The following is a 12,359-nucleotide window of genomic DNA, read 5'->3' on the forward strand; positions in this document are numbered from 1 at the left end:
GAATTGTAGTCCAGGAAGGAAGTGAGCCCAGTGTCAGACACTGGGCTCACTGCTAAAATCTAAAATATCTAAAACCACATATTACACACACACAGACCCCCATTAACATATATTTTTTTGCAAAAAGGGTGAAGTGTTTAAGGCCGTCTCAGATGGGGAGCGAGTGATGCGGGCATTCTCACTTGGATCAGCAGGGATCGTGCAGACGCGTAGCATGAAATAAATAGCTGACCACAATCCAGCTCTTGCCGCCCACAGATTGAAAGAGGACAATTCAAGCTTTCCATACAGCTGCAATGTTGGTGAGTTTAACGTTTAATACAATCAGATCTGACTTTTCTGTTTGGGGGCCCACACACAGAGTTGCACCACTTACTTCACATGGGTGTGATTTTTTTATTATGATGTATTATTATTATCATTACTTTTGCTGCCACAATTATGATTTCGTTATTTTGTTATTTGGTTTGGTATTTGTTTGTTATAATGTGTCAGTTCTGTTTATGTATATTTTATTTCTACACTTTTGGACGGTTATTGGGTGGAGGTTCAATTTCAGTGACGTCATTTCCGTTTATGTGACCATATATGGTGTAGAGTGGCTTGACAGCTTTCACAGTCAGTCCAGCTTCCGTCTCCACGTCAAAGCGGACGTGAGCTTTGTTTGTTTCAAAGAGCGTGTTGCTACTTAAGGTTTGTTTTGTTGTTTCTTCCCCATGTCATGCCAAGTTTGTCAACATTTCAGTGTCTATGGTATATTCCAGTATGAGTTTTATTGATCGGTTTGTTTATTGTTTTTCCTTTCAGTCCTGGTTGTTTGGTCATGTTCCTTCACATTCATTCATTCCCTCTGAGTTATGACATGCAGTCAGTAAGGTAAATCTTGTTCATGTTTCTTTTCTTTAGTTTATATGCTTTATTTGTTGTTTATTATTATTTGATCATTGATTATTGTTTGGTTTTGTGTTTCGTCAGTTTTGACGTAGGTTTTTGAACGAATAAAACTTCCAGTACGTGCTACTACTGCCTTCGTCTCCCATTCATGTCAGAGGGAGTGACAATTACTATTGAGATCCAATGCAACAAAAAAATAAAACAATAATACATTTGCCAGCCAAATCATCACCATGGCAGCTTCTGTTGGACATTTTCATCAATATTTAATTTTTGCCACAGACATTACAAAATAAGTGATAAATAATTTTACTAGAAATACATAATGAACTCCTAATGTGCCATAGTGTGTATGACTATGCCAATGTGCTACACATTTTACAATGATTTTACATTAAGACAAGGCATTCAATGTGGCATTTGGGATTTCAATAATTGGGTCTAATGATCAGTACAGTTAGTACTTCCATTGCACGTTACACAAGCAAAAGGCCATTTAGTTGCAAGAGGTGAGTGGGTGCATATTAGGTCATATGGTTATTATAGAGACTGCTTGCTTTTCAGCGGACAGTGTTACTTGAGGTTAGGACTAGGAAATTTTATTATGATGTAATAATACATCATAATATAAAAGTGCAATCTTAATTACTTGCGCAAGTAGAGCGCGCAAGTAATAGTTTTCGTCCAGTGCTTCGATGCGTATGTCGCCGTTTGATGTGTATGCGCCGTGCCAGCGTATGACGTAATGACTACTTGTGCTTGATATGGCAGTGGTGTCGGATTACATACATGTATACATAGGGGCATTACCTTTAATCCTCCCGACACTAAAACATATCGTCATTACGTCACCATCAAAAACCAATTACACCCGGGCATTGGGTCCTTTAATCCACATCTTTATTACGTCATCATTGAGAGCTAGTTATACCAGTTATACCCTGACGTCATATGCTGCTACGATACATACGCATCAAACGGGGCATACGCAAAGTAACCACAATATACCGCTAATCAACTTACAAATTACATATACAGGCAATATTTATTTATTTAATATAGAGGCAATATTTCAAACGTTCTTTCACAGAGAAGCTGAGATTTGACAGTTTGTAGCGGTCGACAGTACTTGCGTGCTCTGCTTGCGCACTAGTAGGCCATTTATGGCCTACTTGTGTGCAACAAGCAAGTAGGAACTCGACAGCGTGCAGTTCTAGTTAGTAAATATAATTTGTGTAGCTAATGACAGGCAAATAAGACTAAACCATCTGAATTAAAATAAATAAAAATGGGCCACAGACAGACAAATCTTCCCACGGACACGTTTGTCCGTGTACGTACATGTTGACCCTGACCCCTGGTATGTTATTGTACATGTTGATGACCCCTGACCCCTGGTATGTTATTGTACATGTTGATGACCCCTGACCCCTGGTATGTTATTGTACATGTTGATGACCCCTGGTATGTTGTATATCTTTAGGTGACAACCGCCGGCGCCCAGCGGGGGACGGCCCATCAGAGGCTGCAGTGGAGGGATTTTGCGACATATGCATGGCGTGCTTCGAATGCTTCTCAGAGCGGGGTGGCGATGGTGACTGTGGTGACTGTGGAGAGTAGAGTGTGTTCTCTTCGTAGCTACAGCAGAATGTGAACTGCTGTAGGCCTAGGGAACGAAGCCCATATATATGGACACTCACAGTACAGAAGAACTGCTGTAGGCCTAGGGAACGAAGCCCATATATATGGACACTCACAGTACAGAAGAACTGCTGTAGGCCTAGGGAACGAAGCCCATATATATGGACACTCACAGTACAGAAGAACTGCTGTAGGCCTAGGGAACGAAGCCCATATATATGGACAGTCACAGTACAGAAGGAATACTACCAACACCAGTGGAAAGTAACAATTGCTTTTCCTTTACTTTTTTTTTTTTTTTTTTTTTTTACTGTACTACAATTATTATTTGGAAACTTTAGTAACAAGATTTAGATTATTATTACACAACATGCATCAACCAATTAAACCCTAAATTTAAGTTTTGTACTCGAAAAGAGCCGGTCCACAACGCATTGTGAGCCTCTTTTTTAAGTGTTTGCGTTTCCTTTTTACTGTAGCCTACCTATAATTGTAATGGCAATACTTTTCTACTTTTACTAAAGCAAAGCTTTGTAACAGAGTAGTGCTCTATTGTTGTATTTCTACTTTTACTTAAAAGTAAAACATCAGAAGACTCTTTCCACCACTGGCTACGAATGGCACCTGAGATCAATATATTTTTGGAAATCCTGATGCTATGCCCTGCCTATAATGTATTAAAGTTAAAATGTATTTTACAGTAGATTGTGTTTGTCGTGTCATTGTGTTTTCATTGTTGTATTATAGAATACAAGACAGCACATGAAACGATACTGCAGGAGAGAGAGAGAGAGAGAGAGAGAGATTATGTGGTTTTCATGTCATGCCTTTATTTATTTGTTGGGGCAGGGTTAGAGGAGCGCCCTTGTTGCCGAAAGGTTGCCGGTTCGATTCCCCGGGCGGGCAGGACAAATATGGGTGGGGAAGTGATTGTCATCACTCACCCAACACCGCTGAAGTGCCCTTGAGCAAGGCACTGAACCCCCAACTGCTCCCCCTGGAGCTGCTTAGTGGCCAACAGTATAAGACTGTGGTTGTACTGGTCAGCTCCCAGGTTTTTGTGTGTGTGTGTGTGTGTGTGTGTGTGTGACGTGTGTGTGTGTGTGTGTGTGTGTGTGTGTGTGTGTGTGTGTGTGTGTGTGTGTGTGTGTGTGTGTGTTTCTATGTGCAGGGCGTTGCTGAAAATGAGCACCTGTGCTCAGCTACTTCCCTGGGTAAATAAAGAATAATAAATTGTTTATTTTTAATTGAACTGAATTTTTCTTTTCTCCTGGTGTGCCCATGAAACCAGTTCCATTCACAGCACCATTCAGGAGAGAGGGAGGTACAGAGAGAGAGAGAGATTAGGTAATAAAATATGTTTTCTATTAGACTGAGATTTTCAGCGCTATAGTGCAGCAGTAATCTGAACACATCAGTACCTCCCATCATGGAACCAAGGTAGCCATGTGTGTAATCATCCAAATCGGCCCATTAGTTGCCAAGTTGGCAATGGTGGCAGCGGTGGCCGAACGGATTGCAGAGCAGTCTTGATACCGGAAGGTCGCCAGTTCGAATCAGCGGTCCGACACGTTAAAATTACCACCGCTGAAGTGCCCTTGAACAAGCCATTGAACCACTACGATGAAATGTTCTATGAGCAGGGCCTGGCTGGAAACAAGTTCTTGAGCTTAGCCCAGATACCCTGGGTAAATATAGTAATCATTTCATTTCATTTCATTTCAGTTATGCCATTCACTTTATGTACCAATTTCTTTCATCAGGTACCAGATATAAGGGCTGAAAACAACGTTTTTGAGATTGCTATCATATCATTTCCAAAACTACAGACATGTAGCAATACAAAAATTATATGCAACCTTTGTCCCTTTTAGTGGTACCGATATCCCAGAAATAGGCCTCTAGCCCAAGGACTATTTATAGTTATAGATAGATGGACCATATCCACAAATATGGAATGGAAAAATAAACTGTTTTATTCTTTAGGTAAAACGGGTATGTACAAAAATGCACAGGCCATGTACAATTCAACATTTTGGTTTTAAGATGTTGATATTCATTGTGAGTGTCCAGATTGAATCGTTGAGTCATAAATAGAAGTCAGGAGTCAGGGATTGAACCCGGGGCTCCCACTCGCCAGACCAACGCGCAACCGTGCCAATGGGGCTGAGCCTGATTGGCAGGGCTGTTGCGGCCCGGCTGGGTCTTAATTGGCTGGGGGCCACACACACACACACACACACACACACACACACACACACACACACACACACACACACACACACACACACACACACACACACACACAGACCCCAGAAAGTGTTCTAAATCTTCTAAAGGTCATAACATATATGTTTTTGCAAAATAAAAAGGGTGAAGTGTCCCTTTAAAGCCGGCCAGCCGTTTGCTTGCGTTCTCTAACGCGCCCACAAGAGGGAGGTGTTGCGTTGTGTCTGGGGCGGGCTGCTACTACTGCTGCATGCATGCATTTAAAGCCGGCCAGCCGTTTGCTTGCATTCTCTAACGCGCCACAAGAGGGAGGTGTTGCGCTGTGTCTGGGGCGTTCTGCTACTGCAGGCTGCAGGCATGGAGTTCAGTTCAGTGTGAGTGAGGGAGCATCAATGGAAGAACTTTAATCCGCCTCCCTCCTCCTCCTCCTCCCGCTAGCAGGAGGTGATTAGGGGGGACGCCGCTTCTCTTCAGCCACTCCCTCCCTCCCTCCCACCCGTCCCACATCAGTCTAGTCCTCCATTCAAAGTGTTCACAGAGCGAGCGGATGGGAGAGACGCGTCCATACACGTTCCAGCAGCAGATCACAAGTTGAAATATATAGCATATTAAATTAAAGAAAAAAAAAGACCCACACAGTGGAAGCTGCAGGTTCAGGAGGACTGTCTGGAGGAGCCACACCACCACCGTGAAGAGAAGTTAGTATCCTTGGCTTCACCCCCGGGGGATTCTTCACACATACGTTTGTCCAGAGAGTGGATTAGTTCGAGGAGGGAACGACACCGCTGCAGACAAAAAGAGGCAAGTAGGCTAAAACATTTTTTTGTTTTAAAGTTTTACATTTCGAGGACCATGTATACCTTTTACCTTAACTCTGGCAGTGTACAAAATGGAACCAAAATTGCCCCCATTTGGTTCCATTTGCAACACTGTCAGAGTTACAGACTTTGTAAGGGTCAATTGAGAGTATCCCCGAACCCCACCACCACCACTTTGCTTCCACTGCTGTGTGTGTGTGTGTGTGTGTGTGTGTGTGTGTGCTTTCACCAGTTGTGTCATATAATAAGCACATGATGTGCTACATTGAAACACATGGAGCTGCTCAAGTTGCTTTTCGCACATTATTGTTTGCAGAACAGACATTTGGACGTTGGACATTCAATGTTGAACCGTTGATACGTTTTGTTAGCACTTGCGTTTCTAGAGCTGTCTGTGTGTGTGTGTGTGTGTGTGTGTGCGTTCAAAAAAACAAAGGGCTGCAAAGTTGACAACTCAAAAACTCCCATTCATTTCGTGTTCACTTTGTGCAGGACACGAGGAAAGGAGGTGTGTGTGTGTGTGTGTGTGTGTGTGTTTGTGTTTACCCCCCCCCCCCCCCCCAACTGCTTTTTCCCCACACCCCCTAAAATCAAGGGTGATTTAACATAGTTAATCAAGAATGCGATGGCTAATTGTCAACATGTGTGCTCAAACTGCAGACACAACACACACACACGCGCGCGCGCGCGCGCGCACACACACACACAGTGCAACTTCAAACTGCAGGGCCAAAGGGCAGCAGATGTACCCAACATACTGTATTATGTCGTCACTACCAGTCCAGTCCCTGAGAAACGACTTTCCTCTCTGAGCCCATATTATTTTTTTTGCCCATATCAATGTAGCCCTGAAGCTACGCTGGGGCTTGCAGGGTTATGGCATTGACTGACTGCAATAAACAGGCCAGTGTTTGTTCTCAAACTTTTTCATGTCAAGCAGGAGGACCCCTACATATATATATATATATATATATATATGTATATATATGTATATATATGTATTTGCTGGCTGTGGACGCCCTGTGGCTGTGGACGCCCTTCTGAAACAAAAATCACACCCGTGTGAAGTGGGGGGCGCTATTCGCATCGTCGTACATCATCATGACGTAACATGTTGATTTGCTTGTCCATATATTATGTACATTCGGGTGCAGTACTTAGTTTAGCCAGTTTTTGGTTTAGACTAGTCATTGGTTAGACCAGTCATTAGTCCTACAACTACAACCTATCTCAAACCCTCACCCTAAACCTAACCTCCCATGGGGCAGCACACCTAAACCTAACCTTAACCAATGACTAGTCTAAACTACAGATTTGCTCATCCATATGACGTAAATTCTCCATTCATTGTCAATGGGAATTCAATGTTTGTGTAAGACGAAAATCTACACTAATAGCTGAAAATAGGAGGGCGCCCCTCAAAAAACAAACAAAAGCAATCGTAGGAGTCGACTACCAGGGACCCCCATAGGCTACAAGATTTGTGTTGTTAAAATGTTTGCTCGGCTATTTCCAAATGTACATGATGGGGTTAATCTGAACGAGATGCTCTAATTAATCAATTTAGCCAGAGGGAACCCCTATGACACCTCCTCATGATGGGACAGGCTGTGGTGGTCCCCGGACCTCACTTTTGAGAACCACTCTGGTAGTCATGGTATCATGTCGTCTTCACAAATAAACCGGGCACACACACACACACACACACACACACACACACACACACGGGGACAGGCAGAAGACAAGTTCAATTTACAGTACGTGACTCAAGGCCTGCAGTCTGTTGATTGTATTCAGCCTAAACATGGGGACTGTCCTTGTTGCGTTTGCCCTCATTCTGTTGTTGCCATGCAATGGCCTCTTATCAGCATCTTCCTAACACATTTGGACCTGATTCTACAGAATGCCAAGCTTGTAGATCTGCTATTTTTCAATAGCTAAAGTATTACATAAAGCTTAAAACACCAAAAGTGGTTCCCGCCCCAAAATGGGTTTTCATTTCCTATAGGTTATTTGGAACGGTCTGCCGTGATTATGCTTACTGTGTACACAGTAAACACTTTCGTTCGTATTCTCTTTGGAATTCGATTTAGGAATTCGATTTGAATTCCTATCCCTATTATTTTATGCACTTTTAAGTTATTTGTAAAGTTTTTCCGTGACTGAATCCAGAAACGGTTCCATAAGTCATCCCACCCGTGGGATCTTTTCAGTGGTTGTTCTGGTTTTCACCAAATATGCACCGCTGTACTTCCATTGGCCAATAGCGTCGCAGTAGGGCAATCCAGATGGGAACTTTATTAGCAGCAGTGATCAAACAAACATAGACTTACTTCACTTTGCCAGTTGAGGGGGCGGAGGGGGTCTCTGACCTACTTGTTGTTAACTAGTTGTACGAACGCTTGTTTTCTATTGTTGTATTGTTTATTGGATCTTGTTTAGTCGATACACTTAATTGTTTTAGCTCATGCTCATTTGATTTAGCTATTTTGTCTCATCTGTTTAAGGAAATAGGTAGCTGATATATTGCACTTTTACCTTAGCGCTAGGTATACTCTTGGTTGCTTGTTTTTGCAGAAAATTCACTAAAGACTTCTGGTGATTAGTAGTTTTTGTTCCCTACCTATGTTGAATACACTTATTGTAAGTCGCTTTGGATAAAAGCGTCTGCTAAATGACTGTAATGTAATGTAATGTAATGTGGAGGGGGTCTCTCTCTCAGGGGTTCTTGAGAGGTTGCTGGTTCCAAATGAATCCATCCATCCACCCACCTCGCTTATCCACCTAAGGGCCGATTCATACTCCTATTTTAGAGCCGAATAAAAGTCGGTTCGGCTCTGCAGAGCCTACAATGTGACGTCATTTGGGGGGGGGGGGGTACCGTCCTAAAGTCGGCTCTTCGGTGCTACTGAAAGTTTCTGACGAGCCGAAATCATTTCTGCACTACAGCGGTAAAATAGGAGTATGAATCATCGGCCCTAAGAGTTCCTTTATTGATAAGACACCGTCATACTCCTACACATACTTGAATAAAACATATGGTTTTTAGTGCTATGTGTTATGGGTCTGACATGTAATCAATATTGTTAACTTGTAAAGTAAACACAGTCTATATCCTATAGGACAGGGGTTCTCAACGTTTTTGGCCGGGGACCCCCGGAAATGCTTTGGCAATGTCTCGGGACCCCCGCCCCGCCCCCTCCCGACCCCCAATATAAATTGACTGCTACAATAACCTTAAACCATTTTGGGCGGGAACCCCTTTTGGTGTTTTAAGCATTATGTTATAATTTAGCTATTGAAAAATAGCAGATCTACAAGCTCATAGCGCGCCACCGAGTGGCGCGCTACGAGCTTGTAGGTCTGCTATTTTAAAAAAATCGTGAAAATAAAAAAATAAAATCTTTTTTTTTTTTTTTTTTTTTGAAAATAATTTGGGGACCCCCTAAAATAATTTGGCGACCCCCCCGAGGGGTCGCGACCCACGGGTTGAGAACCCCTGCTATAGGAGATAGGGATTGATCCATGATAATCGGAACAGACACAATGGCATGCACTTGCACATTTTGCCAATAGTACATCTCTCTTACCCACATGCTTTCACACTCAGCACTTTCTTTCTCAAGTTCAGCGCTTGAACCCGATGTCTCTCTTTCCCCTCCCTCCCTCCCTCCCTCCCTCCCTCCCGACAGGGCTGCTGCATGGCCGTGTGATGCTGTGCAATTTGCTCCAGCCCATTACTGTTGTACTCTGTGAAGTCCAGGGCAGCTGCTTTCCCCATTCAGCTGTGTGAGGTTCTGTGAAACCAAGCCCCAGTGTCGTTGCGCTGCCTATAGCTGCCCTAGTACTGACTGAACCTGCAAATGATCGAGAGACCTCGTATCTCCACAACCGTTCCTTTCTTATTAGTAGGCTGTTTTTTTTAGAATGGCAGATCTACAAGCTCACACAATGCATCTTGATGCGACATGCCGTGAGCTTATAGATCTGCTACTTTCACTACTTTTGTGCGGCACTCTTGCATGACTAATTAGAGCGTTAATTTAATGAAAAGTGAAAAATGTGGAGATATGAAAGGTTTACAAGTTACATTAAATTTACAGTTGGAATCAGTGGAATGTTTGAAGGTGTGTGTGTGTGTGTATATAAATTATATGGCTTCTGGAAAACATTCCTGTAAATCACTTTTTGTGTGTCTCACAATGCACTGCACACAGTGCTACAAGGCACATTTTAAATTCTGATAATTCAAACGGTACTTATACAGAGATCCATGTGGGACACAGACAGACAGTTAAAATGGGTGCTATGACAATGGGTATTGCATACTACAGAGATCTCCATATACAGTATGGGCACACAAGGGACACAGACAGATAGTTACAATGGGTATTATTAGGTTCCCAAGTTGCATCGTTCCCAAGTACTGTAGGCCGGTGACCGACGGGCACGCACAGGTCTAGTTCTCGTAAACGGTAAGGAAGTTTTATAGAACATTTGTGAACGGTTCTTGTAATAGTTACAAATTGATTTAGCACTGAGGATTGGCTAATGTATTATGTTATCTGGGGATAACATTAGCCAAAATGAGTAGATCTACAAGCTCACAACGGGTTGCTTTTGCGATACTTTGTGAGCTTAAATCTGCTATTTTTGACATTGGCTGTGGAGAGGGGAAAAAGAGCGCCCCAAGTAGTTACAACTCTGGTCAGTTTTTACCAAGTATAGATTGATTTAAGTGGTTGACTTTTTATTCTTATCTTTGAATGTTTTAAAACCAGGCCTTGAGGCCTATACCTTTTCTTATGCCTACACAGCAGCATCCGGTGTTAATTTAACTCTGAAAGTAGGAAAAGGGACCCACAGTGGCTTTGTTTTGTTAACTTATTACATATCTTCTCCGTCCAAAACTGTTACTTTTCAGAATTCAAATTCCAAAATAGCAAAGGTTTAACCCATTTTGGGCGGGAACCTCTTTTGGTGTTGGCATTATGTTATGCTTTAGCTATTGAAAAATAGCAGATCTACAAGCTCATAGCGCGCCACTCGGTGGCACGCTACGAGCTTGTAGGTCTGCTATTTTTTTTTAAATCGAAGAACGACTGACAAACAGCTTTTTCAGAAAACTGTCATTTTCAAATTTTTTACATTTTTAGAATCTGATCTCAGGTCAAAATGGGTTAAATATATGGATATAAGAGGTTTCTGTCTGACGGTGACCACAAAGGTGGCATCCTTTTTTTTTTTTTACGTGGGTGAAAAAGGGAAAGCATGTTGTGTAATAATGACCATGTCAGAAGGTGATCATAAACTTGAAAGGCTCATGAAGTCGACATGACTCCTAGCCACGGAGCAGGAAGGTCACTGGTAGTAATCCTCACTCCTCAGTGCTTTTTCACTCTGAGAAGTGTACAGTTACATATGGACGAACTAGCACTGAGGATGTGGCCGTGCAGCCGGGGGGGGGGGCGTTTGCTTTGAACTTTGAAGTAGAGTTGTTCTGATGCCGATGCCGGCCGGGTGCAGTACTTAGTTTAGACAGTTCTTGGTTTAGACTAGTCATTGGTTAGACCAGTCATTAGTCCTATAGCCTCGATACCCAGGCTTTCATTTCGTCTGCGCGAAAAATGAAAGCCTGGATTTACGCATGGGCTGCACTGGCCTAAACGTGGGAGTCAACCCTTCCGCGTAGGCGTCGCTTCAAATGATGTGACGTCAGGGCTCTGAGCGGTGTGCACCCGTCAAAATAACACCGTGAGGAAATCATTACCAGTGGAACTTCAAACGAGGCTATGCGAGGAAAATGAGGAGAATGGCTGAAGAACCCACCACACCGTCTAAGAAAAAAAACCAACGTGTGCCGACTCTGTGGAGCAAACTTTGACAGTCCGTTAGAATGGTATACTCCAGCAACCAGTGGTGTCTTCTTCTGGTCGACACAATAACAGTGATCTCAAACCCTCACCCTAAACCTAACCTCCCACGGGGCAGCACACCTAAACCTAACCTTAACCAATGACTAGTCTAAACTAAGTATGCACCCCGCCGAGGCCAGTATCGGTAAAGCTGCCGATACTGGGTGCAGTACGTTAGTTAGACTAGTCATTGGTCCGACAAACGACAACCCACCTCAAACCCTAACCTAACCATAACCGCAAGCATGGGAGCAGGCGCTAGTCCGAGGTGCGGACGCATGTCGAACCAATGCTCCGTCGGACCAAAGTATGCCTCCCACCGATACTGTCTAAACTGCTGTTATCGGCGGTATCGTTGCATGACTGGCCACGCTGGGGCAAGACCTAAACTGTAAAAGGCTATCATTTGTTTTGGGGCTGGAAGTTGCGGGATTTTGGCAGAAAGTACCGTTCAAGGTAATTACGTTGATGCTTTACAAATCAGTTTACATTCTCCGTGAATGAAACGAGTGTTGTGATTGGTTCGGAATAATATCGTATCCGGGGGGAAATACATTTGTCGGATGTTCTCGACCGACACTTCCACCTTAGGTTCTGCCGTAGGTTGTGACCAGGCTTTTCTCTTGGCAGATGAGTGAACCTTGGACCGAGGCTAATGACTGGCTATGTCAATCCGATACCACGCACAAAGTCTACCGTTTTATTCTTGCTAAGTTCCTGCACTATCTATGTTATTATTTTACAAACTCGTAGCTCCACTTTAACAATATTAGTAATGATATTTTTAGACTGGACCTAGACTGTGGTTCTCAAACTCACAATACCAGGAGCCCTACAACTCAGAGTGTACAAATGGCTCTCA

The 12,359-nt window shown here is 43.2% G+C and overlaps 1 long non-coding RNA gene across 1 annotated transcript; it reads left to right on the forward strand.

Moving 5' to 3' along the window:
- The first annotated feature begins 622 nt into the window (after nucleotides 1–622).
- LOC306935386 lies at nucleotides 623–3,197 on the forward strand. The gene is made up of 3 exons (XR_013791386.1): nucleotides 623–693; nucleotides 808–876; nucleotides 2,378–3,197. It is a non-coding gene; the product is annotated as an uncharacterized lncRNA (long non-coding RNA).
- The last annotated feature ends 9,162 nt before the right edge of the window (nucleotides 3,198–12,359 follow it).

Source organism: Electrona antarctica, assembly GCF_951216825.1.
Source record: "Electrona antarctica genome assembly, chromosome: 13".
Lineage (NCBI taxonomy): Eukaryota > Metazoa > Chordata > Actinopteri > Myctophiformes > Myctophidae > Electrona > Electrona antarctica.